At 49.9% G+C, this 22,222-nt stretch overlaps 46 non-coding genes across 46 annotated transcripts; all 46 read right to left on the reverse strand.

Annotated features, from left to right (window-relative positions):
• Positions 1-6,708: 6,708 nt before the first annotated feature.
• Positions 6,709-6,779, reverse strand: TRNAG-GCC (transfer RNA glycine (anticodon GCC)). The gene has a single exon. It is a non-coding gene; the product is annotated as a tRNA-Gly (tRNA).
• A 4,948-nt stretch (positions 6,780-11,727) lies between these two features.
• On the reverse strand, positions 11,728-11,798 carry TRNAG-GCC (transfer RNA glycine (anticodon GCC)). The gene has a single exon. It is a non-coding gene; the product is annotated as a tRNA-Gly (tRNA).
• Positions 11,799-11,869: 71 nt separating this feature from the next.
• On the reverse strand, positions 11,870-11,940 carry TRNAG-GCC (transfer RNA glycine (anticodon GCC)). The gene has a single exon. It is a non-coding gene; the product is annotated as a tRNA-Gly (tRNA).
• Positions 11,941-12,011: 71 nt separating this feature from the next.
• On the reverse strand, positions 12,012-12,082 carry TRNAG-GCC (transfer RNA glycine (anticodon GCC)). The gene has a single exon. It is a non-coding gene; the product is annotated as a tRNA-Gly (tRNA).
• Positions 12,083-12,153: 71 nt separating this feature from the next.
• On the reverse strand, positions 12,154-12,224 carry TRNAG-GCC (transfer RNA glycine (anticodon GCC)). Its single transcript has one exon. It is a non-coding gene; the product is annotated as a tRNA-Gly (tRNA).
• A 71-nt stretch (positions 12,225-12,295) lies between these two features.
• TRNAG-GCC (transfer RNA glycine (anticodon GCC)) lies at positions 12,296-12,366 on the reverse strand. The gene has a single exon. It is a non-coding gene; the product is annotated as a tRNA-Gly (tRNA).
• A 71-nt stretch (positions 12,367-12,437) lies between these two features.
• On the reverse strand, positions 12,438-12,508 carry TRNAG-GCC (transfer RNA glycine (anticodon GCC)). The gene has a single exon. It is a non-coding gene; the product is annotated as a tRNA-Gly (tRNA).
• A 71-nt stretch (positions 12,509-12,579) lies between these two features.
• Positions 12,580-12,650, reverse strand: TRNAG-GCC (transfer RNA glycine (anticodon GCC)). Its single transcript has one exon. It is a non-coding gene; the product is annotated as a tRNA-Gly (tRNA).
• Positions 12,651-12,721: 71 nt separating this feature from the next.
• TRNAG-GCC (transfer RNA glycine (anticodon GCC)) lies at positions 12,722-12,792 on the reverse strand. The gene has a single exon. It is a non-coding gene; the product is annotated as a tRNA-Gly (tRNA).
• A 71-nt stretch (positions 12,793-12,863) lies between these two features.
• TRNAG-GCC (transfer RNA glycine (anticodon GCC)) lies at positions 12,864-12,934 on the reverse strand. The gene has a single exon. It is a non-coding gene; the product is annotated as a tRNA-Gly (tRNA).
• Positions 12,935-13,005: 71 nt separating this feature from the next.
• Positions 13,006-13,076, reverse strand: TRNAG-GCC (transfer RNA glycine (anticodon GCC)). The gene has a single exon. It is a non-coding gene; the product is annotated as a tRNA-Gly (tRNA).
• A 71-nt stretch (positions 13,077-13,147) lies between these two features.
• TRNAG-GCC (transfer RNA glycine (anticodon GCC)) lies at positions 13,148-13,218 on the reverse strand. The gene has a single exon. It is a non-coding gene; the product is annotated as a tRNA-Gly (tRNA).
• A 71-nt stretch (positions 13,219-13,289) lies between these two features.
• Positions 13,290-13,360, reverse strand: TRNAG-GCC (transfer RNA glycine (anticodon GCC)). The gene has a single exon. It is a non-coding gene; the product is annotated as a tRNA-Gly (tRNA).
• Positions 13,361-13,431: 71 nt separating this feature from the next.
• Positions 13,432-13,502, reverse strand: TRNAG-GCC (transfer RNA glycine (anticodon GCC)). The gene has a single exon. It is a non-coding gene; the product is annotated as a tRNA-Gly (tRNA).
• A 71-nt stretch (positions 13,503-13,573) lies between these two features.
• On the reverse strand, positions 13,574-13,644 carry TRNAG-GCC (transfer RNA glycine (anticodon GCC)). Its single transcript has one exon. It is a non-coding gene; the product is annotated as a tRNA-Gly (tRNA).
• A 71-nt stretch (positions 13,645-13,715) lies between these two features.
• TRNAG-GCC (transfer RNA glycine (anticodon GCC)) lies at positions 13,716-13,786 on the reverse strand. The gene has a single exon. It is a non-coding gene; the product is annotated as a tRNA-Gly (tRNA).
• A 71-nt stretch (positions 13,787-13,857) lies between these two features.
• TRNAG-GCC (transfer RNA glycine (anticodon GCC)) lies at positions 13,858-13,928 on the reverse strand. The gene has a single exon. It is a non-coding gene; the product is annotated as a tRNA-Gly (tRNA).
• Positions 13,929-13,999: 71 nt separating this feature from the next.
• TRNAG-GCC (transfer RNA glycine (anticodon GCC)) lies at positions 14,000-14,070 on the reverse strand. Its single transcript has one exon. It is a non-coding gene; the product is annotated as a tRNA-Gly (tRNA).
• Positions 14,071-14,141: 71 nt separating this feature from the next.
• Positions 14,142-14,212, reverse strand: TRNAG-GCC (transfer RNA glycine (anticodon GCC)). Its single transcript has one exon. It is a non-coding gene; the product is annotated as a tRNA-Gly (tRNA).
• A 213-nt stretch (positions 14,213-14,425) lies between these two features.
• Positions 14,426-14,496, reverse strand: TRNAG-GCC (transfer RNA glycine (anticodon GCC)). Its single transcript has one exon. It is a non-coding gene; the product is annotated as a tRNA-Gly (tRNA).
• Positions 14,497-14,567: 71 nt separating this feature from the next.
• Positions 14,568-14,638, reverse strand: TRNAG-GCC (transfer RNA glycine (anticodon GCC)). The gene has a single exon. It is a non-coding gene; the product is annotated as a tRNA-Gly (tRNA).
• A 71-nt stretch (positions 14,639-14,709) lies between these two features.
• Positions 14,710-14,780, reverse strand: TRNAG-GCC (transfer RNA glycine (anticodon GCC)). The gene has a single exon. It is a non-coding gene; the product is annotated as a tRNA-Gly (tRNA).
• Positions 14,781-14,851: 71 nt separating this feature from the next.
• On the reverse strand, positions 14,852-14,922 carry TRNAG-GCC (transfer RNA glycine (anticodon GCC)). Its single transcript has one exon. It is a non-coding gene; the product is annotated as a tRNA-Gly (tRNA).
• A 71-nt stretch (positions 14,923-14,993) lies between these two features.
• Positions 14,994-15,064, reverse strand: TRNAG-GCC (transfer RNA glycine (anticodon GCC)). Its single transcript has one exon. It is a non-coding gene; the product is annotated as a tRNA-Gly (tRNA).
• A 71-nt stretch (positions 15,065-15,135) lies between these two features.
• Positions 15,136-15,206, reverse strand: TRNAG-GCC (transfer RNA glycine (anticodon GCC)). Its single transcript has one exon. It is a non-coding gene; the product is annotated as a tRNA-Gly (tRNA).
• A 71-nt stretch (positions 15,207-15,277) lies between these two features.
• TRNAG-GCC (transfer RNA glycine (anticodon GCC)) lies at positions 15,278-15,348 on the reverse strand. Its single transcript has one exon. It is a non-coding gene; the product is annotated as a tRNA-Gly (tRNA).
• A 71-nt stretch (positions 15,349-15,419) lies between these two features.
• TRNAG-GCC (transfer RNA glycine (anticodon GCC)) lies at positions 15,420-15,490 on the reverse strand. The gene has a single exon. It is a non-coding gene; the product is annotated as a tRNA-Gly (tRNA).
• A 71-nt stretch (positions 15,491-15,561) lies between these two features.
• TRNAG-GCC (transfer RNA glycine (anticodon GCC)) lies at positions 15,562-15,632 on the reverse strand. Its single transcript has one exon. It is a non-coding gene; the product is annotated as a tRNA-Gly (tRNA).
• Positions 15,633-15,703: 71 nt separating this feature from the next.
• Positions 15,704-15,774, reverse strand: TRNAG-GCC (transfer RNA glycine (anticodon GCC)). The gene has a single exon. It is a non-coding gene; the product is annotated as a tRNA-Gly (tRNA).
• Positions 15,775-15,845: 71 nt separating this feature from the next.
• On the reverse strand, positions 15,846-15,916 carry TRNAG-GCC (transfer RNA glycine (anticodon GCC)). The gene has a single exon. It is a non-coding gene; the product is annotated as a tRNA-Gly (tRNA).
• A 71-nt stretch (positions 15,917-15,987) lies between these two features.
• Positions 15,988-16,058, reverse strand: TRNAG-GCC (transfer RNA glycine (anticodon GCC)). The gene has a single exon. It is a non-coding gene; the product is annotated as a tRNA-Gly (tRNA).
• Positions 16,059-16,129: 71 nt separating this feature from the next.
• On the reverse strand, positions 16,130-16,200 carry TRNAG-GCC (transfer RNA glycine (anticodon GCC)). The gene has a single exon. It is a non-coding gene; the product is annotated as a tRNA-Gly (tRNA).
• Positions 16,201-16,271: 71 nt separating this feature from the next.
• On the reverse strand, positions 16,272-16,342 carry TRNAG-GCC (transfer RNA glycine (anticodon GCC)). Its single transcript has one exon. It is a non-coding gene; the product is annotated as a tRNA-Gly (tRNA).
• Positions 16,343-16,413: 71 nt separating this feature from the next.
• On the reverse strand, positions 16,414-16,484 carry TRNAG-GCC (transfer RNA glycine (anticodon GCC)). Its single transcript has one exon. It is a non-coding gene; the product is annotated as a tRNA-Gly (tRNA).
• A 71-nt stretch (positions 16,485-16,555) lies between these two features.
• TRNAG-GCC (transfer RNA glycine (anticodon GCC)) lies at positions 16,556-16,626 on the reverse strand. Its single transcript has one exon. It is a non-coding gene; the product is annotated as a tRNA-Gly (tRNA).
• A 71-nt stretch (positions 16,627-16,697) lies between these two features.
• TRNAG-GCC (transfer RNA glycine (anticodon GCC)) lies at positions 16,698-16,768 on the reverse strand. Its single transcript has one exon. It is a non-coding gene; the product is annotated as a tRNA-Gly (tRNA).
• A 71-nt stretch (positions 16,769-16,839) lies between these two features.
• Positions 16,840-16,910, reverse strand: TRNAG-GCC (transfer RNA glycine (anticodon GCC)). The gene has a single exon. It is a non-coding gene; the product is annotated as a tRNA-Gly (tRNA).
• A 71-nt stretch (positions 16,911-16,981) lies between these two features.
• TRNAG-GCC (transfer RNA glycine (anticodon GCC)) lies at positions 16,982-17,052 on the reverse strand. The gene has a single exon. It is a non-coding gene; the product is annotated as a tRNA-Gly (tRNA).
• A 71-nt stretch (positions 17,053-17,123) lies between these two features.
• Positions 17,124-17,194, reverse strand: TRNAG-GCC (transfer RNA glycine (anticodon GCC)). Its single transcript has one exon. It is a non-coding gene; the product is annotated as a tRNA-Gly (tRNA).
• Positions 17,195-17,265: 71 nt separating this feature from the next.
• TRNAG-GCC (transfer RNA glycine (anticodon GCC)) lies at positions 17,266-17,336 on the reverse strand. Its single transcript has one exon. It is a non-coding gene; the product is annotated as a tRNA-Gly (tRNA).
• A 71-nt stretch (positions 17,337-17,407) lies between these two features.
• Positions 17,408-17,478, reverse strand: TRNAG-GCC (transfer RNA glycine (anticodon GCC)). The gene has a single exon. It is a non-coding gene; the product is annotated as a tRNA-Gly (tRNA).
• A 71-nt stretch (positions 17,479-17,549) lies between these two features.
• TRNAG-GCC (transfer RNA glycine (anticodon GCC)) lies at positions 17,550-17,620 on the reverse strand. Its single transcript has one exon. It is a non-coding gene; the product is annotated as a tRNA-Gly (tRNA).
• Positions 17,621-17,691: 71 nt separating this feature from the next.
• Positions 17,692-17,762, reverse strand: TRNAG-GCC (transfer RNA glycine (anticodon GCC)). The gene has a single exon. It is a non-coding gene; the product is annotated as a tRNA-Gly (tRNA).
• Positions 17,763-17,833: 71 nt separating this feature from the next.
• TRNAG-GCC (transfer RNA glycine (anticodon GCC)) lies at positions 17,834-17,904 on the reverse strand. The gene has a single exon. It is a non-coding gene; the product is annotated as a tRNA-Gly (tRNA).
• Positions 17,905-17,975: 71 nt separating this feature from the next.
• Positions 17,976-18,046, reverse strand: TRNAG-GCC (transfer RNA glycine (anticodon GCC)). Its single transcript has one exon. It is a non-coding gene; the product is annotated as a tRNA-Gly (tRNA).
• Positions 18,047-18,259: 213 nt separating this feature from the next.
• On the reverse strand, positions 18,260-18,330 carry TRNAG-GCC (transfer RNA glycine (anticodon GCC)). The gene has a single exon. It is a non-coding gene; the product is annotated as a tRNA-Gly (tRNA).
• Positions 18,331-22,222: the final 3,892 nt, after the last annotated feature.

The following is a 22,222-nucleotide window of genomic DNA, read 5'->3' on the forward strand; positions in this document are numbered from 1 at the left end:
TACATCAATGAACGTCAGGTTAAACGGGCATCGCGTGGACACAATTAAAAAGCTTTCCAAAGTCATTGCCGAGCGCTCCGACCAAATAGGTCGTAACTTTGACGAACTTAAACTCTACATCCTACAGTCAAATTTCCGTTCCGCGCGAGACAGAAAATACACAGAATGACACTTCATCCACAACTTCAAGGCATTGCAACCAATAGGCGTAAACGCTTCAAACGGAGTTTTAGAATGTACTCGCTATGCTAAATTTCCAGTAACAGCAATAGGCAACATCACTTCTTTATTTTTTGTTCTGTCTCTTAATGCTATTTCTTTGCCTACCTGCCTTTCTTTTCTTCTTTTATTTATATATCTATTACATTATTTTTTCTTCTACGAGCACAATTTTCTGCCGCTTCTTGTATACTCTCTTGCAGAGACGATAGTTAAGTGAGCTCCATCGGAGGAAATAATACCTCCCCCCCCCCCCTTTCCGTCGTCGTCCAGGCCCCTTCCACGAAAAAAGGAACCTACAGTGACATGCCAACCGGTTGACACATGGCGCTACCACACATTCTTCCTCCGACGTTGTACACCTTTATTTTCAGTTCTACACCTTCGCCGCTAACACCCCCTCGGTCGTTGCCTCGCCCACCCGGCCTACCCCTCTTCCCCTTTAAAAGAACCCTACCTATACTATACTGTACCGAGGAAAGCATATGTCGCCTTGAAAAAGGCAAGTCCACGTGTGGAAACATTGGCACCCGCTTTTATCTTGTTCTGGTTTTGCTGATCGTCTTGTATTTCCATCCCCCGCTTTCCCCGTGTTCTCCCTGGATTTCGCAGACACAGTGACACGTACTTTCTGCCACTGCATTAAATCAGTATTACTTTCATTCGCTCATAATTTTTTTTATTGTCGATAGCTTAGAAGGCACAGGTTGTCATTTTTAAGTTCAGTAAGCCTTTCGAAGCAATGTCATTACGGTATTTATCTTTTACGTTATTACTCGTGAATGTGTCAATCGCGTTAAAGTTCTTCGCACCGCGCTCCGAGCTTAAAACATCCATGTGTTGAAGTTTTGCGGTAGGTTACAGAAAACATGCCCCATTTCAGATTGGAACATCTGAAAGCAAACTTTCAGTTTAGAACAACCTTACGTAAGATATATAAACCACTCATTGGTCGGCATACTCTCCAGTGAGTGCAGACGTATTTAATACGTGAATTTGAATTTAAGGGATTGGAGCCTGACGGCAGTGTAGACAAGAAAAATAATATTTACGAGCGTTAATGAGGAAATACTAAACTTGCGGTGCTATCTGGCCAACATATATTTCTGGAAATTTTGGCTTTAATGTAGAATGATCAATAAAAAATTTTGTTAGTGAAATTGGGTTTATTGGCGAAAAAGCGACCAGCGACGAGGTGTTGAGAGTAAGGTGTAATCGCAAAATTATTTTGCCTCGTTAACGCCCAGGTTTGAGTTAGACAGGCGGCCCTACATCTTTGCCCGCGTTTGTGGCGCAGTGAAACAAGGACGAAGAAAACCTGGCACGACACTAGCTTTACAGTAAATCACAGTTAAGAAAACGTTATTAACGAGGGGTACATGGCATTTTGTTATCTCTTATTTACTTTACAGCCCCTGTCCTGCCAGGATCTCGTATGGGCGGCCGTAAGAGTAATGATTCTGAAAAGAATTCAGCTGCTGATTGGACCTTTTCGAGGTACTTACAATCACGGCTATATAGTATACTGATAGCCTTGCTCGCTGTTACCTGTACAAAAAAAAAAAAAAGCGACATCCGTGTTATGTGTTGGATGTATTTTCAAAGTGCAAGTTTGTCGTCTCTGGTGTTCTCAAAATTATGATGCGGCTGCTGACTTTCTTTGACATGTTCTGCTCGCAGCATTTGACGCTGTCGTGTCCATTCTTGTGTGCATATCTAAATTTGGTCCAAGACGGCAATTTCGCTCAATTTTTCACTCCTGAACCACCATGGCGCAAATCCGTTGCCTAGAGAGCAAGCTATTTACTGCCATCCTGGTCTATTATGCGCGTAACTTCTGTGGAATTTAGCACACTTTCTGCTTCCTGTGGCCACAAGAGCTCTGCAAACCTACTGCAAAAAAAGATGTGTTCCGATTGGTAGCAGGAAATTGACTAATGGCGGCAGAAAATCTTCAAACTGTCGGCATGCTTTTTTTTTTCAGGGATAGTTACACATTGGTCCGTAATATTTCCCTAGAAAGACAAAAAAAATATTTTTGTAAGGCCACCTTACTCGGCAAGAAGCCGACTGAACAGACTGTCAGTTAAACTCCGAGAAAGCAGGCATACAAAGCCTCGCTTTGATGAAAAAATTAAGCGCTTGAAGGCGTACATTTGTTACAGTCAGTATAATTAGGTACCGCTTGTCGGTTCCCTGCGCGTAGTTACGTAAAGAACACAGTCGGCCGACGGCGCATATGTAGAGTTGAGTACAGATGGGGTGTACAATCGCCCAATTTTTTAACCTGAACGCGCGAGCATCGACCGGCCAGTCGATAAGCGCCGTATAACGGAGTACAGCGGCGAAGTGTGCGAGAATACGCGCGTGCGCGCAATGCACAGTCCAATGCAGCTTCCCTCTGCCAGGCTGTTCCGGCAACCGGACCCCACCCCACCTGCTTTTTTGTCCTTTATCGACTGGCCGGTCGATGCTCGCGCGTTCAGGTTAAAAAATTGGGCGATTGTACATATCGATTCAACGAATCTGTGCCGTATTGCGCGGGAGTTGTTCGACAAGGCAGCAGCAGCACAATAAGATAAGCAAAGTCCGGGAGGGCTCACCTAGAGAGGCCAGCTCTAAAATCGACGGGTGGGCGTGGTCAATGCTTTCGTTGCTCACTTCAGTTTTAAAGCTGCTACTCGCACGACTTCTGCCGAAACGCCACATTTCTTTGTTGGCTGCACCGTGGCCGCGGCGGAACGCAGGACACACAAGTTAGAGCGTGGCCGAGGCAGCATGTGTTGTGTAGCTAGAATAGCAGTTTGGGCTTGTTGGTTTTTCATCCTGGTGTTAGTAGCGCAAAACGTAGACGAGACACGAGGCGAGAGGATGCCACCACAAGCGCTGACTTTCAACAACGTTTAATTGAAAGAAATACGGCTTCTTATACCATTGCCCACATGTGTCACAGACACGTGATCGCCCATCATGTGAAACACGCACTTTTTCTTTTTTTGCACTCAAGATAGTGATTGTACGTGCAATCCCTAACATAAATACCTAGATTCCTGTTAGCCTGCTGGATGCTAAGTTTCAACGTTGTTGAAAGTCAGCGCTTGTGGTGTCGTTCTCTCGTCTCGTGTCTCGTCTACGTTTCGCGCTGTTAACACCAGGGTGTTGTGTAGGCTCTGTGCATTCTTCATGCCTCCAGTGGCGAAGCGTCGATAATCCGAATTTGTTTTTTTGCTACTATTGCTGCTCGTGGCCTCGCGACGTACGCTAATAGTGTCGGAACATCCTTAGATTATGTAACGAAATGAGTGTACATTATGGTTTCGGGCGTCTAACGTTTCTCCTGAACAACGCTTCTTTCCTTTCGTTTGATGGAACCACTATACGGCTTGTGAACCAAAGGAAGTTATGTCTATTTATATTAAGGGGACTTACTGGCTAACGTCACAGACACACGCCAAAAGAAAAGCGATGACAGCGGCTCACCATGCGGTACTCCTCGATTGAGGCGCTCTTGCAGGCGGCACCGTAACCGCTAGGCGCCGGCACTGTCGGGGAGACGGTGAACTTGACCACGGCGGCGCTCAACGAAAAGAGTACCACCACGGTGTTGGGCAGCGAAGTCTTGTTCATGAGCTGCACAGCAGTCTCCTGCAGGAAGAGGACGCGCAGCCAGTGGAGCTTTATTTACCACGTGTCGCTTGGTACGTGGAGCGCAAAGCACGGATACTTGTGTGAAAAAGCATGCCACACGCTTTCCTTATTGTCATGCCGGCTGGGGTTTATGTGGTTCCCTTGCCGTGTGGCAAATGCTGTATCGGCCGAATAGGCCCGTCTTTATATGATTCCCTTGGGGAATGCCGAGGAGCATTTAGTGCTTTAGTGGCCGATAGCCATGACTGACCACTGCCGCGGGTGCTCATGCATCCATGCACAGTCTCACAGCGCTCGCGTGCTCAAACGGCTCCAGAGGTACACTGATGGGGAAATATTAGAAGCTTTTTGTGTAGACAAAGCGAGTGAAAGGAAGGAGGTAATGCAATAGGCATTATGGTTTTAGATAGACACAGCAGGAAAAGTTGAGAGTTGTCGATGTTAAGTACACGAACTTGCCTTACGGAAAAATCTAGTATACAGGGCGTTTCTAAGAAGACTTCTCAACGAAAAAAATTCTACGAAATGACGGCTGTTTTGGAGCCGTGCCGTCAGTGGTGCCGACCACAGGGTGAAAGGTGAGACGTGGTAATTAGTCGCTAATTACAAAAAATCCTGACTAACTTTCAAAATTTTAGTTTCAGGTGGCTCATTGTAATGTGAACTGAAGCGAGCTCACTGTATAAGCCACATTAACTTTTGCGTTTGGATAAATGGATAAAAAGTGGTTGCCCGTGGAACTGTGGCATGAAGAATGTCCACTATTAGAATAACCTGCAATGCTGGGATGCTGCAATAAACTACGATGCTGCAGCAAGCGCAAAGCCGCGCCCCTCTATGAGAGCTGTCTCCTTACGTCACCAAGCAACGGGCAGCCAGAGCGCTGCGACAGCGATGAGTACGGAGCCAGATCCGTGAGACGACCTCAGCGTCAGGTTACTCAACTAGTGGGACCACCTCAGCGACACGTACCTGATGAGGCAAACCCTCAATGGTAACGCCTTCCTTCAGTTTCAGCTTTACAGAGCGCGTTGCCTGTCCTTCACCAATGCAGCCTTTCGCCTTCCATTCTTCTCTGGTAATTTCTGTCACTTTCCGAAGGCCGCAAGAGCCGTTCGCACCTCGTCGTCGGGTACGCCATAATGTGACCAGTCGAGCTTCAGACGAACATACGCCTCGGTCGCAGGAGTCGATCATCATGCCATGCAGCGTTCGTTCCTCTCGTTAAGGGTGTCCATAACCACTGTATTCTTTCCTACTTGGTCCTTGAACGTTACTGCCAATTGGAAATTCGTTTGTTATGCTCCGAATAGCTCCGAGTGCAGCCACCTCCGACAGCAGCCCAACAAGTTCGATAGCATAGCGGAAGTGTTCGCAAGAATATGGCCTTGCCTTTAGGCAAACACGCTACGTTGCTGTTGTTGATGATGATAATGATGGTTTATGGGCGTCCTCTTCGAAATGGGGTGGTCGCAGATAGTCACCTAACATGCTTGAGTTAACGAGGTCTAGCTACGTGGAGCCTGCGACTGCTAGAGAGAGAGAATAAAACATTTATTGAGTCTGAAATGAGAAGATCAGCGAGTGGAATCCTTAGTCCGGGATCCCATTGGCGCGGGTCACTGTCTTCGCCCGTTTCACGAGGGCTTCTTGGGTCTTCGGAACCGAGCTGGACGAGCTGGATTATGTTGACATTTACATACCATGCGGTACAGGGTGGCTGTGTGATTGTCGCAGAACCTGCACTGTGTGGTGTGTGTCGGGATCTATCTTAGTATGTATGGGTTGGGGTAGGAGTGTGTCTGCGATGCCACGCTACCTGGCATTCTTTACAGAGTTTTGGCCCCGGGGGAAAGCTTCCGTCTTTCAAGTCTTTCGTATTGAATAACTTTGGTGCGTGTGAGAAGCGAGTCCGTGCGTAGAGCTAAGGGAGGGTGCGATATGCCAGGGTCGGAGGTCCGGAAGAGTAATTCTCGGGCCCATGCGTGAGCGATCTAGTTGCATCTAACTCCGCCATGGCCGACCATATATGTCAGTTGCTTCCACTCTCGCTCTGAGCGTCGGGACTGTATCTGTGTGAACATTCGACGCGCAATGGGGCCAATCTAGCTTTTGCAGAAATTGCGGTAGGCCGCTTGTTAGTACGTGAAAACGAAGGCAGATCCGGTGTTTCGCAGGGCGAGAGCAATTCCTGTTTCTTCTATGCACGTTCGCGGCTTTCGGCAAGGTGGAGGAGGTCAGCCGTGAGCGGTGGCACGTGGAAGGCATGGGGACCAAGACCTCAACGACCAGGACCGTCCTCCTCAAACTGAAGGGCAGCGTGAAGGTTGAGGACCTTCCTCATCAGATCCGCGTCGGCGGTGAGTTGGCCTTGGTCGTCGTTGCCGGTCGACCAATGCAGTGCCTGCGCTGTCACGGCACGGGACACGTCCGCCGAGAGTGCAGAGTCCCCCGCTGTTCCCGGTGCAGACGTTTCGGCCACGTTGACGCGGACTGCGTGAAGTCTTATGCCGCTGTGACAGGCTCACCAGCTATTGACGTGGCGGCAGAGAACGTGATGGACGTGGCCGAGGCGGAGGATGTTAAAAATACGGTCTTAATCACCACTTGTCCTTTAGGCAGTTGGGGCAAGATATATGCATATTCCTTAACGTCACTCAGCCTGTTTCCGCGGCCAAAAGTGGCCGCTGTCGCTGCTCCACTGGAGCCCATGATTCTGCTGACCGCTCAGCTCGGCTGCCGGAAGCAGAATGACTGAACCACCGACGCCAAGTTACTGACTGCTATACATTAGTTTGGATTGTTCCGCTTCATCCGGCAGCTCTTTTCAGAAAAAGAAACTGCGTCGGCCGGGAATCGAACCCGGGCCACCCGCGTGGCAGGCGAGTATTCTACCACTGAACCACCGACGCGAAGTTGCTTTTTTTTATTTAATGCCGGTCTTTGACAGAACACAGAAAATACAAATATTACGCACATCTCAGAAATGCACAACAGAGAGAAAAAGAGAGAAAAAAAATTACAATAATGCCATCCGTCCGTATAGGACCGGGGTTGTCAAATTAAAATTCCTTCATGGCTGTGAGAGCTTCTAGCCTCGACAGCCAATCCGGTGCACATTCTTGCATTTTCTGTACATCAACAAACCGCGACATACATTCTCTGAAATATATATGAACCGGCCGTGCGTCGGGATCGCAGTGGTACCCAGCCATTCGAGCCCGCCATATACAGTGGAGAGCATTCAACCTAATGAAGTCATATGGGACGCCGTCTTCATCCTTAATAGGCAGATACCTGATGCCTTGGGGGTTTACAGGTAATTCTTTCTTCAGGGTTCGCTTCAAGACGTCCCAGAAGAACACAGCAGCCCAGCAGTGCAAGAACACGTGATCTATGGTTTCGGGCTTCTTGCAGATCAAGCAGTGAGAACCCCACGGTACGAGACAGCCTCGTTCTTCCATAAACGTCTTAACGGACAGGGTTCCAGTGTGGAGCTTAAAAAAGAAGGATTTTACCCCTGGTGGCACCTGCATGCGTTTCACCCGTTTAAGAACGTCCTGTCCTTGCCCTCCACTGTATATGGCTCTGTATAGCGGCACTGGGAATACAATATCACAAACATCTTTATACAGCGTTTTCCTTTTCACTTGACATAGGTAATCATTTGAAAACCGAACAGTAAGGAAAGGGACACTGTCGGCCACTTCCTTAAAATAGCCACGAAGTGTTCCATACATGCTTGCCGTTGTGACAACATGTGCCGGCAATGTGTTGCTTAATCTGAGCTGACATACGGTGCGAAGAAAAGGATCGCGCACATCGCGGAAAAACATAAATCGGTTTACTAGTTGTAGAACAAAAAGATGCGCCAAACCCACACCCCCGTCTTTCACTCTTCTGAACAAATTTGTCGGGCTGCACCTTTCCCATGTTGAACCCCATATGAAAACCGCAAACACTCTGTGCAGCCTTTGCACGTTTAGTCTAGAACAATATAACGCTTGCATAACATAGTATAACTTTGCAATTAAAAAGATGTTACGAACTGTCGCTCTTGCAAAAACAGACAGGTTAGTACCTTTCCATTTGTCAGCTTTTTCTTTCATGTCACTTGTTTGGTTCCTCCAATATTCATCACTGCTATTGTAACTGTCTAGGGAACTCCGAGATACTTCATCGGAGTTTTCACCCAGCTCACACTCGCGAAATAGTCCGGTGCAGACAGCCAATCCCCATGCCACAGCACGAGGGATTTGCCCCAATTTACTCTGCTACCCGTGACTTCACAGAAATTATTTACTACAGATATTGCTTCGGTTACACTTGGTTTATCTATGCGACACACTGCAATGCCGTCTGCATACGCCAGGAGCTTCACTTCTGTCGCTGCCAATCTAAAACCACGTATTTTGTCATTTTCATTTATTGCCACACACATGGCCTCTATATAAATAGCAAACAGAAGTGGACTGAGGGGACAGCCTTGGCGCACTGAACGCATAATGTTAATGGGGGCCCCCAGTGACTTATTAACAATTAATCTGCTTGTGCAATTCTTGTACGCCAAGGCCACGCCCTCAGTGATGATGGAACCGACATTAACGTGATCCAAGATGGCAAACAAAATAACATGCGCGACACAATCGAAAGCTTTCTCGAGATCGAGCTGAAGAACTGCAACGCCACCTCCGGTGACGTCACAGCACTCGAGAATACATCGCATCTTATGAATGTTAGAAAAAATAGTTCGCCCTCTGATGCCACAAGTTGGATGGTCTCCGACTATTTCTTTGATGACGCCTTGGAGTCTGGTAGCTAAAATCTTCATAAATATCTTGTAATCAACATTTGTTAGTGATATTGGCCTATAGCACGACACTAATTTTAGTTTATCTGTTTGATCGCTCTTAGGTATTAGTATGGTGTGCGCTTTTCCAAAGGAAGGGGGCAATCATTTCTGCTGATACGCGTCATTTAATACCTCTGCCAACAATGGAGCCAATTCTCTCTTAAATGCCTTATACCAACGAGCGCAGAGACCATCAGGTCCAGGCGACTTTCCCGGGTTCAAATCGTCGATTGCCTTTTCGACTTCCCCCTCAGTTATTTTGGTTTCCAATCCTTCTTTGAAATCATCACTTATTCGCGGCATGCGATTAAGAAAATGCGCTTTAAAACCATCTACATTCGCTTCCTGATATGCAAAGAGCGACTGGTAATACTCGAAGAAGGCGCTCCCAATTCTCTCACTATCTTCAACGACAGTCCCGTTCATTAGAATTTTATCGATGTGGTTTCGCCGTCCGTGCGCCTTCTCAAGACCCAGCGCCCTTTTAGTGGGCGTCTCCCCTGCCGCTAGTGCATTTGCTCGCGCACGCACGATGGCGCCTTGACAACGCTCTTTGTCGAACTGTTCAAGTTTTTCCTTGATGTTTCGCACGTCGTCTTTGTACGTAACAGGCTCTCTACACTCAAGCGTTATCAGCTGCTCAAGCAGTCTTCTTAAGCCCTTTTCTTTCATTTCCCTCTCGAATTTTATGCAACTCGATCTTTCTATGGCTTTAATTTTAACCTTCTGTTTAAAACATTCCCACTTCTCCGTTATTGTTTCCGTTGCATCATCGAATACTTCGTTAACGGCATCCCTTACTGCTTTTACAAAACACTGATCACTTAGTAACAAGTCGTTCATTTTCCACAGATCCCAATTAAAAGCATGTTTAGTTTTCACTATACCTATGTGACATTTTACGAGGCAGTGGTCCGAAAACGACACAGGCACTACACTATAGCTGTGGCATATTGGAATCGTTTCCAACGATATGTACATTCGATCCAGTCTTGCATGACTACTACCTTGAAAACGAGTAAAAGTCACTTCACGCACCCCTTCCAGACACTCGAATACATCGTCAAGTTCATTTTCACCTATTAGTTTTGATAAAACGCTGCAACTTTCGTCCCGCACACCGGCATTATTCACTCGGTCTCTGGCATTCAACACACAGTTAAAGTCCCCTAACAGAATAACGCGCTTATCACAACGGACGTGATTAGAAAGGTTAGAAAAAAACAAGACACGCTCCTCCACTGAATTCGGAGCGTAGATGCATATGACGCGGAATTCAACATTACATATCAAAACATCGCAAAAAACAATCCTTCCAGATTCGCAGGAAAATACACTTTGAATCTGCAGTCCAGGCAGCTTCTTGACGAACAGAATGCACCCCCCGGACGTGCCTACCGCATGGCTAACCACCGCAAAATATCTGTGCGTGAATCGTCGCACCATGCTCCCGGTCTGCTCCTCTCCATCAACCTTAGTCTCTTGGACGGCTAGTACGTCTAGGTTGTGATCAGTGATCAACCGTAGGACCTGACTTTGCCTACGACTAGCCGCCAACCCTCGCACGTTCAATGTTGCAATAGTAAGGGACGGTATCTCAGCCATCTTAAGCTAGCGAGAAAAGCAGGCCCGGAGCATGGTGCTTACCGTTCACGACTAGCCCTCGGCTAGCCGCCTCCGGGACCTCCCGGCTTGTTCGTGTCGTTAGGCGAGACCGTTTTGCCCACAGGCTTCCTTTCAGGTGGCACATTAGGCTTTGGCTTGTAGCCCATCCGCCTTCCTTGTGGCGTCTTCGTCGGCGGCCCTTCACTGGTGCTGGTGGCATCACCGTCCCTGTCCTTGGTCTCGTCGTGGGGGCGCTTGACTGGGGCACCAAGAGTCCCAGTGCGCTCATCGTCGTTGACTTCCTTGTCCTGCAGCATTGCCGTCGTGTCGTTGTCGGGTGTGTCTTCGTTAACGCCTCCCGTAGCAAGGCTCACTGCAGGCGGGACCTGCACCGGTTTGTCTGTCTTCTCGTCATCCTCAGCCACCGTGCCTTCAGCACCGGCGGTAGATGACCCTCTGAGTGTCCCTTTCGAAACCGAGTCTCCGGTTCCTTTGGCGGCGTCCTCCGTCTCGACCACGTTCATGACGTGTTCAGCCGCAACGTCCCTCGCTGCTGGTCCTGTCACGGCGGCGTAGGATTTGACGCAGTCAGCGTCAACGTGGCCGAAACGTCTGCATCTGGAACAGCGAGGGACTTTGCAATCTCGGCGGACGTGCCCCGTGCCTTGGCATCGCAGGCACTGCATGGGTCGACCGGGCACGACCACCAAGGCCAACTCTCCGCCGACGCGGACCTGATGAGGAAGGTCCTCAACTTTGACGCCGTTCTTTAGCTTGAGGAGCACCGTCCGGGTGGTCGACGTCTTGTTTCCCATGCCCTCGACTCGCCACCGCTCCCGGCTCACCTCCTCCACCTTGCCGAAAGCCGCGAACGCTGTCCGGACGTCCTCGTCGGCAACGCCGTACAGCAGCCAGTGAAGCCTAAGCTTCACCTGCTGGCCCTGCGGGTCCACGATGACGCACCGTCGTCCCTTCACTTGCAGGTCCTTTAGGGAAACTAGCCTTTCCGTCACAGATGCATCATTCAGGGTCACCACCCAGACGTGGTTTATCTGGTAAGCCCCTATGCGTACCACGTCCGGTAAGAGGCCCGTCGGCAGTAGGGCGTCCCTGAAATCTTCGACCTAGTATGGTCTCGCACGCACATCACCGTGTAAAAACACGGTGTTAATCGCAACTCGTCCTTTAGGCAGTTGAGGCAAAATGACCGGATATTCCTTATCTTCCGTAATCCTGTTTCCGCGACCAAAAGTGGCCGCTGTCGCTGCCCCGGAAGAGGCCATGACCCTACGATCCGAACAGCTCGGCTGCCGGATGCAGAATGACCGACGCGAAGTTGCTTACTGCTATACATTAGTTTGGATCGTTCCGTTTCATCCGACTGCTCTTTCCAAAAAAGAAACTGCGTCGGCCGGGAACCGAACCCGGGCCACCCGCGTGGCAGGCGAGTATTCTACCACTGAACCACCGACGCGAAGTTGCTGACTGCTATACATTAGTTTGGATTGTTCCGCTTCATCGGACAGCTCTTTTCCAAAAAGAAACTGCGTCGGCCGGGAATCGAACCCGGGCCACCCGCGTGGCAGGCGAGTATTCTACCACTGAACCACCGACGCGAAGTTGCTGACTGCTATACATTAGTTTGGATCGTTCCGCTTCATCGGACAGCTCTTTTCCAAAAAGAAACTGCGTCGGCCGGGAATCGAACCCGGGCCACCCGCGTGGCAGGCGAGTATTCTACCACTGAACCACCGACGCGAAGTTGCTGACTGCTATACATTAGTTTGGATCGTTCCGTTTCATCCGACTGCTCTTTTCAAAAATGAAACTGCGTCGGCCGGGAATCGAACCCAGGCCACCCGCGTGGCAGGCGAGTATTCTACCACTGAACCACCGACGCGAAGTTGCTGATTGCTATACATTAGTTTGGATTGTTCCGCTTCATCGGACAGCTCTTTTCAAAGAAGAAACTGCGTCGGCCGGGAATCGAACCCGGGCCACCCGCGTGGCAGGCGAGTATTCTACCACTGAACCACCGACGCGAACTTGCTGACTGCTATACATTAGTTTGGATCGTTCCGTTTCATCCGACTGCTCTTTTCAAAAATGAAACTGCGTCGGCCGGGAATCGAACCCAGGCCACCCGCGTGGCAGGCGAGTATTCTACCACTGAACCACCGACGCGAAGTTGCTGACTGCTATACATTAGTTTGGATCGTTCCGTTTCATCCGACTGCTCTTTCCAAAAAAGAAACTGCGTCGGCCGGGAACCGAACCCGGGCCACCCGCGTGGCAGGCGAGTATTCTACCACTGAACCACCGACGCGAAGTTGCTGACAGCTATACATTAGTTTGGATTGTTCCGCTTCATCGGACAGCTCTTTTCCAAAAAGAAACTGCGTCGGCCGGGAATCGAACCCGGGCCACCCGCGTGGCAGGCGAGTATTCTACCACTGAACCACCGACGCGAAGTTGCCGACTGCTATACATTAGTTTGGATCGTTCCGCTTCATCGGACAGCTCTTTTCCAAAAAGAAACTGCGTCGGCCGGGAATCGAACCCGGGCCACCCGCGTGGCAGGCGAGTATTCTACCACTGAACCACCGACGCGAAGTTGCTGACTGCTATACATTAGTTTGGATCGTTCCGTTTCATCCGACTGCTCTTTTCAAAAATGAAACTGCGTCGGCCGGGAATCGAACCCAGGCCACCCGCGTGGCAGGCGAGTATTCTACCACTGAACCACCGACGCGAAGTTGCTGACTGCTATACATTAGTTTGGATCGTTCCGCTTCATCGGACAGCTCTTTTCCAAAAAGAAACTGCGTCGGCCGGGAATCGAACCCGGGCCACCCGCGTGGCAGGCGAGTATTCTACCACTGAACCACCGACGCGAAGTTGCTGACTGCTATACATTAGTTTGGATTGTTCCGCTTCATCGGACAGCTCTTTTCCAAAAAGAAACTGCGTCGGCCGGGAATCGAACCCGGGCCACCCGCGTGGCAGGCGAGTATTCTACCACTGAACCACCGACGCGAAGTTGCTGACTGCTATACATTAGTTTGGATCGTTCCGTTTCATCCGACTGCTCTTTTCAAAAATGAAACTGCGTCGGCCGGGAATCGAACCCAGGCCACCCGCGTGGCAGGCGAGTATTCTACCACTGAACCACCGACGCGAAGTTGCTGACTGCTATACATTAGTTTGGATCGTTCCGTTTCATCCGACTGCTCTTTCCAAAAAAGAAACTGCGTCGGCCGGGAACCGAACCCGGGCCACCCGCGTGGCAGGCGAGTATTCTACCACTGAACCACCGACGCGAAGTTGCTGACTGCTATACATTAGTTTGGATTGTTCCGCTTCATCGGACAGCTCTTTTCCAAAAAGAAACTGCGTCGGCCGGGAATCGAACCCGGGCCACCCGCGTGGCAGGCGAGTATTCTACCACTGAACCACCGACGCGAAGTTGCTGATTGCTATACATTAGTTTGGACCGTTCCGCTTCATCGGACAGCTCTTTTCCAAAAAGAAACTGCGTCGGCCGGGAATCGAACCCGGGCCACCCGCGTGGCAGGCGAGTATTCTACCACTGAACCACCGACGCGAAGTTGCTGACTGCTATACATTAGTTTGGATCGTTCCGTTTCATCGGACAGCTCTTTTCCAAAAAGAAACTGCGTCGGCCGGGAATCGAACCCGGGCCACCCGCGTGGCAGGCGAGTATTCTACCACTGAACCACCGACGCGAAGTTGCTGATTGCTATACATTAGTTTGGATCGTTCCGTTTCATCCGACAGCTCTTTTCAAAGAAGAAACTGCGTCGGCCGGGAATCGAACCCGGGCCACCCGCGTGGCAGGCGAGTATTCTACCACTGAACCACCGACGCGAAGTTGCTGACTGCTATACATTAGTTTGGATCGTTCCGTTTCATCCGACTGCTCTTTTCAAAAATGAAACTGCGTCGGCCGGGAATCGAACCCAGGCCACCCGAGTGGCAGGCGAGTATTCTACCACTGAACCACCGACGCGAAGTTGCTGACTGCTATACATTAGTTTGGATCGTTCCGTTTCATCCGACTGCTCTTTCCAAAAAAGAAACTGCGTCGGCCGGGAACCGAACCCGGGCCACCCGCGTGGCAGGCGAGTGTTCTACCACTGAACCACCGACGCGAAGTTGCTGACTGCTATACATTAGTTTGGATTGTTCCGCTTCATCGGACAGCTCTTTTCCAAAAAGAAACTGCGTCGGCCGGGAATCGAACCCGGGCCACCCGCGTGGCAGGCGAGTATTCTACCACTGAACCACCGACGCGAAGTTGCTGACTGCTATACATTAGTTTGGATCGTTCTGTTTCATCCGACAGCTCTTTTCAAAAAAGAAACTGCGTCGGCCGGGAATCGAACCCAGGCCACCCGCGTGGCAGGCGAGTATTCTACCACTGAACCACCGACGCGAAGTTGCTGACTGCTATACATTAGTTTGGATCGTTCCGTTTCATCCGACTGCTCTTTTCAAAAAAGAAACTGCGTCGGCCGGGAACCGAACCCGGGCCACCCGCGTGGCAGGCGAGTATTCTACCACTGAACCACCGACGCGAAGTTGCTGATTGCTATACATTAGTTTGGATCGTTCCGCTTCATCGGACAGCTCTTTTCCAAAAAGAAACTGCGTCGGCCGGGAATCGAACCCGGGCCACCCGCGTGGCAGGCGAGTATTCTACCACTGAACCACCGACGCGAAGTTGCTGACTGCTATACATTAGTTTGGATCGTTCCGTTTCATCCGACAGCTCTTTTCAAAAAAGAAACTGCGTCGGCCGGGAATCGAACCCAGGCCACCCGCGTGGCAGGCGAGTATTCTACCACTGAACCACCGACGCGAAGTTGCTGACTGCTATACATTAGTTTGGATCGTTCCGTTTCATCCGACTGCTCTTTTCAAAAAAGAAACTGCGTCGGCCGGGAACCGAACCCGGGCCACCCGCGTGGCAGGCGAGTATTCTACCACTGAACCACCGACGCGAAGTTGCTGACTGCTATACATTAGTTTGGATCGTTCCGCTTCATCGGACAGCTCTTTTCCAAAAAGAAACTGCGTCGGCCGGGAATCGAACCCGGGCCACCCGCGTGGCAGGCGAGTATTCTACCACTGAACCACCGACGCGAAGTTGCTGACTGCTATACATTAGTTTGGATCGTTCCGTTTCATCCGACTGCTCTTTTCAAAAATGAAACTGCGTCGGCCGGGAATCGAACCCAGGCCACCCGCGTGGCAGGCGAGTATTCTACCACTGAACCACCGACGCGAAGTTGCTGATTGCTATACATTAGTTTGGATTGTTCCGCTTCATCGGACAGCTCTTTTCAAAGAAGAAACTGCGTCGGCCGGGAATCGAACCCGGGCCACCCGCGTGGCAGGCGAGTATTCTACCACTGAACCACCGACGCGAACTTGCTGACTGCTATACATTAGTTTGGATCGTTCCGTTTCATCCGACTGCTCTTTTCAAAAATGAAACTGCGTCGGCCGGGAATCGAACCCAGGCCACCCGCGTGGCAGGCGAGTATTCTACCACTGAACCACCGACGCGAAGTTGCTGACTGCTATACATTAGTTTGGATCGTTCCGTTTCATCCGACTGCTCTTTCCAAAAAAGAAACTGCGTCGGCCGGGAACCGAACCCGGGCCACCCGCGTGGCAGGCGAGTATTCTACCACTGAACCACCGACGCGAAGTTGCTGACAGCTATACATTAGTTTGGATTGTTCCGCTTCATCGGACAGCTCTTTTCCAAAAAGAAACTGCGTCGGCCGGGAATCGAACCCGGGCCACCCGCGTGGCAGGCGAGTATTCTACCACTGAACCACCGACGCGAAGTTGCCGACTGCTATACATTAGTTTGGATCGTTCCGCTTCATCGGACAGCTCTTTTCCAAAAAGAAACTGCGTCGGCCGGGAATCGAACCCGGGCCACCCGCGTGGCAGGCGAGTATTCTACCACTGAACCACCGACGCGAAGTTGCTGACTGCTATACATTAGTTTGGATCGTTCCGTTTCATCCGACTGCTCTTTTCAAAAATGAAACTGCGTCGGCCGGGAATCGAACCCAGGCCACCCGCGTGGCAGGCGAGTATTCTACCACTGAACCACCGACGCGAAGTTGCTGACTGCTATACATTAGTTTGGATCGTTCCGCTTCATCGGACAGCTCTTTTCCAAAAAGAAACTGCGTCGGCCGGGAATCGAACCCGGGCCACCCGCGTGGCAGGCGAGTATTCTACCACTGAACCACCGACGCGAAGTTGCTGACTGCTATACATTAGTTTGGATTGTTCCGCTTCATCGGACAGCTCTTTTCCAAAAAGAAACTGCGTCGGCCGGGAATCGAACCCGGGCCACCCGCGTGGCAGGCGAGTATTCTACCACTGAACCACCGACGCGAAGTTGCTGACTGCTATACATTAGTTTGGATCGTTCCGTTTCATCCGACTGCTCTTTTCAAAAATGAAACTGCGTCGGCCGGGAATCGAACCCAGGCCACCCGCGTGGCAGGCGAGTATTCTACCACTGAACCACCGACGCGAAGTTGCTGACTGCTATACATTAGTTTGGATCGTTCCGTTTCATCCGACTGCTCTTTCCAAAAAAGAAACTGCGTCGGCCGGGAACCGAACCCGGGCCACCCGCGTGGCAGGCGAGTATTCTACCACTGAACCACCGACGCGAAGTTGCTGACTGCTATACATTAGTTTGGATTGTTCCGCTTCATCGGACAGCTCTTTTCCAAAAAGAAACTGCGTCGGCCGGGAATCGAACCCGGGCCACCCGCGTGGCAGGCGAGTATTCTACCACTGAACCACCGACGCGAAGTTGCTGATTGCTATACATTAGTTTGGATCGTTCCGCTTCATCGGACAGCTCTTTTCCAAAAAGAAACTGCGTCGGCCGGGAATCGAACCCGGGCCACCCGCGTGGCAGGCGAGTATTCTACCACTGAACCACCGACGCGAAGTTGCTGACTGCTATACATTAGTTTGGATCGTTCCGTTTCATCCGACAGCTCTTTTCAAAAAAGAAACTGCGTCGGCCGGGAATCGAACCCAGGCCACCCGCGTGGCAGGCGAGTATTCTACCACTGAACCACCGACGCGAAGTTGCTGACTGCTATACATTAGTTTGGATCGTTCCGTTTCATCCGACTGCTCTTTTCAAAAAAGAAACTGCGTCGGCCGGGAACCGAACCCGGGCCACCCGCGTGGCAGGCGAGTATTCTACCACTGAACCACCGACGCGAAGTTGCTGACTGCTATACATTAGTTTGGATTGTTCCGCTTCATCGGACAGCTCTTTTCCAAAAAGAAACTGCGTCGGCCGGGAATCGAACCCGGGCCACCCGCGTGGCAGGCGAGTATTCTACCACTGAACCACCGACGCGAAGTTGCTGACTGCTATACATTAGTTTGGATTGTTCCGCTTCATCGGACAGCTCTTTTCCAAAAAGAAACTGCGTCGGCCGGGAATCGAACCCGGGCCACCCGCGTGGCAGGCGAGTATTCTACCACTGAACCACCGACGCGAAGTTGCTGATTGCTATACATTAGTTTGGATCGTTCCGTTTCATCCGACAGCTCTTTTCAAAGAAGAAACTGCGTCGGCCGGGAATCGAACCCGGGCCACCCGCGTGGCAGGCGAGTATTCTACCACTGAACCACCGACGCGAAGTTGCTGACTGCTATACATTAGTTTGGATCGTTCCGTTTCATCCGACTGCTCTTTTCAAAAATGAAACTGCGTCGGCCGGGAATCGAACCCAGGCCACCCGCGTGGCACGCGAGTATTCTACCACTGAACCACCGACGCGAAGTTGCTGACTGCTATACATTAGTTTGGATCGTTCCGTTTCATCCGACAGCTCTTTTCAAAGAAGAAACTGCGTCGGCCGGGAATCGAACCCGGGCCACCCGCGTGGCAGGCGAGTATTCTACCACTGAACCACCGACGCGAAGTTTTTTTTTTTTATTTATTACCGGTTTTCAATATAACATCGTAAATATGAATTTCACACTCATGACACAAATGCAAGCCTCTTGAAAGAGGAAACGAAGGCGAGAAACAAAAAAAGCGCTACAAAGCCGTCTATCCGCATAGGACTGACGTTGTCAAATTAAAATTCCTTCATGACTGTCAGAGGTTCGAGCCTCGACAGCCAATCCGGTACACACTTTTGCTTTTTCTGCATTTCAATAAATAAGGACATACACTCTCTGAAATACATACGCGCTGGCCGAGCGTCGACGTCGCAATGGTACCCGGCCATGCGAGCTCGCCATATAGAGTGGAGGGCGTTCAGCATAATAAGATCATACGGTACTCCGTCTTCATCTTTAATTGGCAGATACCTGATCCCTTGGGGGTCCACCGGTAACTCCTTTTTCAGCGTTCGCTTTAGCACGTCCCAAAAAAAAACAGCCGCCCAGCAATGCAAGAAAACGTGATCAATGGTCTCCGGCTTCTGACAGATGAAGCAGTGGGATCCCCACGGCACAAGACAGCCTCGTTCTTCCACAAACGTTTTCAAAGAGAGCGTTCCTGTGTGGAGCTTAAAAAAGAAGGTTTTAACCCCCGGTGGCACCTGCATTCGTTTCACCCGTTTAAGGACGTCTTGTCCTGGCCCTCCACTGTATATGGTTCTGTATAACGGCACTGGGAACACAATGTCGCACACATCATTATACAGTTTTTTCCTTTTAACTTCAAACAGATAATCATTTGAAAAACGAACTGACAGGAAACACACGCTGTCGACCACTTCCTTAAAATAACCTCGAAGTTTTCCGGTCATGCTTGCCGTACTAACAACATGTGTCGGCAATGCGTCGCTCAACCTGATCTGACATACGGTGCGCAGAAACGGATCTCGCACATCTCGAAAAAACAAAAAGCGGTTGACAAGTTGTCGAACAAAGGATGCATCAAGCCCACACCCCCGTCCTTCACCCTTCTGAACAAATTTGTTCGGCTACATCTCTCCCATGATGAACTCCAGATGAAGACCGCAAACACTCTGTGCAGGCTTTGCACATTTGCTCTAGAACAATGCAGCACTTGCATAACATAATATAACTTCGCTATAAAAAACATATTACAAATTGTTGCCCTTGAAAAAATAGACTGGTTAGTGCTTGTCCATTTGTCCACTTTTTGTTTCGTTTCATTAGTTTGGTTCCTCCAGTACTCATCGCTGCTCTTGCACCTATCGAGGGGAACACCAAGATACTTCGTCGGAGTTTTCACCCACTTGACATTAGCGAAGTACTCTGGTGCTGAAAACCACTCCCCGTGCCACAGCCCGAGGGATTTGCCCCAATTGACTCTGCTGCCCGTGACGTCACAGAAATGTTTTACTACAGCAATTGTTTCAGTCACACTTGGTTCGTCTGTGCAACACACTGCAACGTCGTCAGCATACGCTAGCAGCTTCACTTCGGTTTCTGCTAATCTAAAACCACGTATATTGTTGTTTGCGGTGATCGCTACACACATTGCTTCTATGTAGATAGCAAATAACAGAGTACTGAGGGGACAGCCTTGGCGCACTGAACGCATGATGTTAATGGGGGCCCCCAGAGACTTGTTAACAATTAACCTTGTAGTGCAGTTCTGGTACGCCAAGGCCACGCCCTCAGTGATGATGGTACCGACATTAACATGATCCAGTATGGCGAACAAAATAACGTGAGCAACACAATCGAACGCTTTCTCAAGATCAAGCTGAAGAACTGCAACGCCGCCACCAGTGACGTCACAGCACTCGAGCACACACCGCATCTTATGGATGTTCGAAAAAATTGACCGCCCTTTGATTCCACATGTTTGATGGTCTGCGACTATTTCCTTTATTACGCCTTGAAGTCTAGTCGCTAAGATCTTCATAAATATCTTATAATCAATGTTTGTTAGTGATATGGGCCTGTAGGATGATACTAATCTCAGTTTATCTAATTTATCATTCTTCGGAATTAGAATGGTGTGCGCTTTCCCAAAAGAAGGTGGCAATGATTTCTGCACGTACGCATCATTAAATACTCCTACTAATATAGGGGCCAGTTCTCTTTTAAATGTCTTATATAACGCCGCACTGAGTCCGTCTGGTCCCAGTGACTTGCCCAAGTTCAAGTCGTCGATTGCCTTTTCGACTTCCCTCTCCATTATTTTCCCTTCTAATTGCTCCTTAGTTTCATCACTCAAACGCGGCATGCGATGCAGAAAGTCTGCTTTGAAACCCTCTAAATTCGCTTCCTGAAATGCAAAGAGCGACTGGTAGTACTTGAAGAAGGCGTGGGCTATGCTCTCGTTATCGTCAACAACGGCTCCATTGATTAAAAGGTTATCGATATGGTTTTGTCGTCCGTGAGCCTTCTCTAACCCGAGCGCCCTTTTAGTGGGCGTCTCCCCTGCCGCTAGTGAATCTGCTCTTGCTCGCACGATGGCACCTTGGTAACGTTCTTTGTCGATCTGTTCAAGCTTTTCCTTGACGCTCCGCACATCGTCTTTGTACAGACCAGGCTCTCTGCACTCAAGCGTTATCAGCTGCTGAAGTAGTGTTCGCAAACCCTTTTCTTTATATTCCCTCTCAAATTTAAGACAACTTGACCTTTCTATGGCTTTCATTTTAACCTTTTGTTTAAAACATTCCCACTTTTCTGCTATTGTATCAGCTGCATCTTCGCGTATTTCATTAACAGCATCCCGTACTCCCTTTACGAAAGATTCATCATTTAATAACAACGCATTCATTTTCCAGATCTCCCAATTAAACGCATGTTTGCTTTTCCCTATACCGACATTACATTTTACGAGACAATGATCTGAGAACGATATGGGTACTACACAATAACCGTGGCATCTTGGAATTGTATCCAGCGAAATGTAGATTCGGTCCAACCGCGCATGGCTACTGCCCTGAAAACGTGTAAAAGTCACATCACGCCCCCCTTCCAGACACTCAAAAACGTCTTCGAGTTCATTTTCACTAATTAGTTTTGATAAGATTTCACTGCTTCTGTCCCGCACACCAGCATTATTGGCTCTATCTCTAGCGCTCATTACACAATTAAAGTCTCCTAGCAGTATAACGCGCTTATCACATCGAACATACTGCGAAAGGTTCGAAAAGAAAAGGGCGCGCTCGTCTACTGAATTCGGCGCATATACACATATGACGCGGAACTGAACATCACACAAAAGAATATCCCAAAAAACAAGCCTTCCAGACTGACAAGAAAAAATACTTTGAATGTGCAGTCCAGGCAGTTTCTTCACAAAAAGAATGCACCCCCCAGCGGTGCCTAAGGCATGGCTTACCACCGCAAAATACCTGGTCGTGAAACGGCGCACCATGCTCCCGGTCTCCTCCTCCCCGTCAACCTTAGTCTCCTGGACGGCTAGTACGTCTATATCGTGGTCAGTGACCAACCGTAGCACCTGACTTCGCCTACGACTAGCCGCCAACCCTCTCACGTTTAAAGTGGCAATATTAAGGGACGGTATCTGTGCCATGTTGAGCTAAAGAAAAAAGTAGGCCCGGAGCATGGTGCTTACCGTTCACGACCAGCCCTCGGCTAGCCGCCTCCGGGACCTCCCGGCTTCCCGGCGTTGTTTGTGGGCGCCACTTTGTCCGCAGGCTTTCTCTCAGGTGGGACGTTCGGCTTTGGTTTCAAGCTCGTGCGCCTCCCAAGAGGTGTCTTTGTCGGCGGCCCTTCGCTGGTGCCGGTCGCACCGTCGTTGCGGTCCTTAGTCTGGTCATGGGGGCGCTTGACTGACGCTCCAAGAGTCGAAGTCCGGTCGCAGTCGAGGACGGCCTCCTCCTGCTGCATTGCCGTCGCATCGTTGTC

The sequence above is a fragment of the Dermacentor variabilis genome, chromosome 4, assembly GCF_050947875.1.
Source record: "Dermacentor variabilis isolate Ectoservices chromosome 4, ASM5094787v1, whole genome shotgun sequence".
NCBI lineage: Eukaryota > Metazoa > Arthropoda > Arachnida > Ixodida > Ixodidae > Dermacentor > Dermacentor variabilis.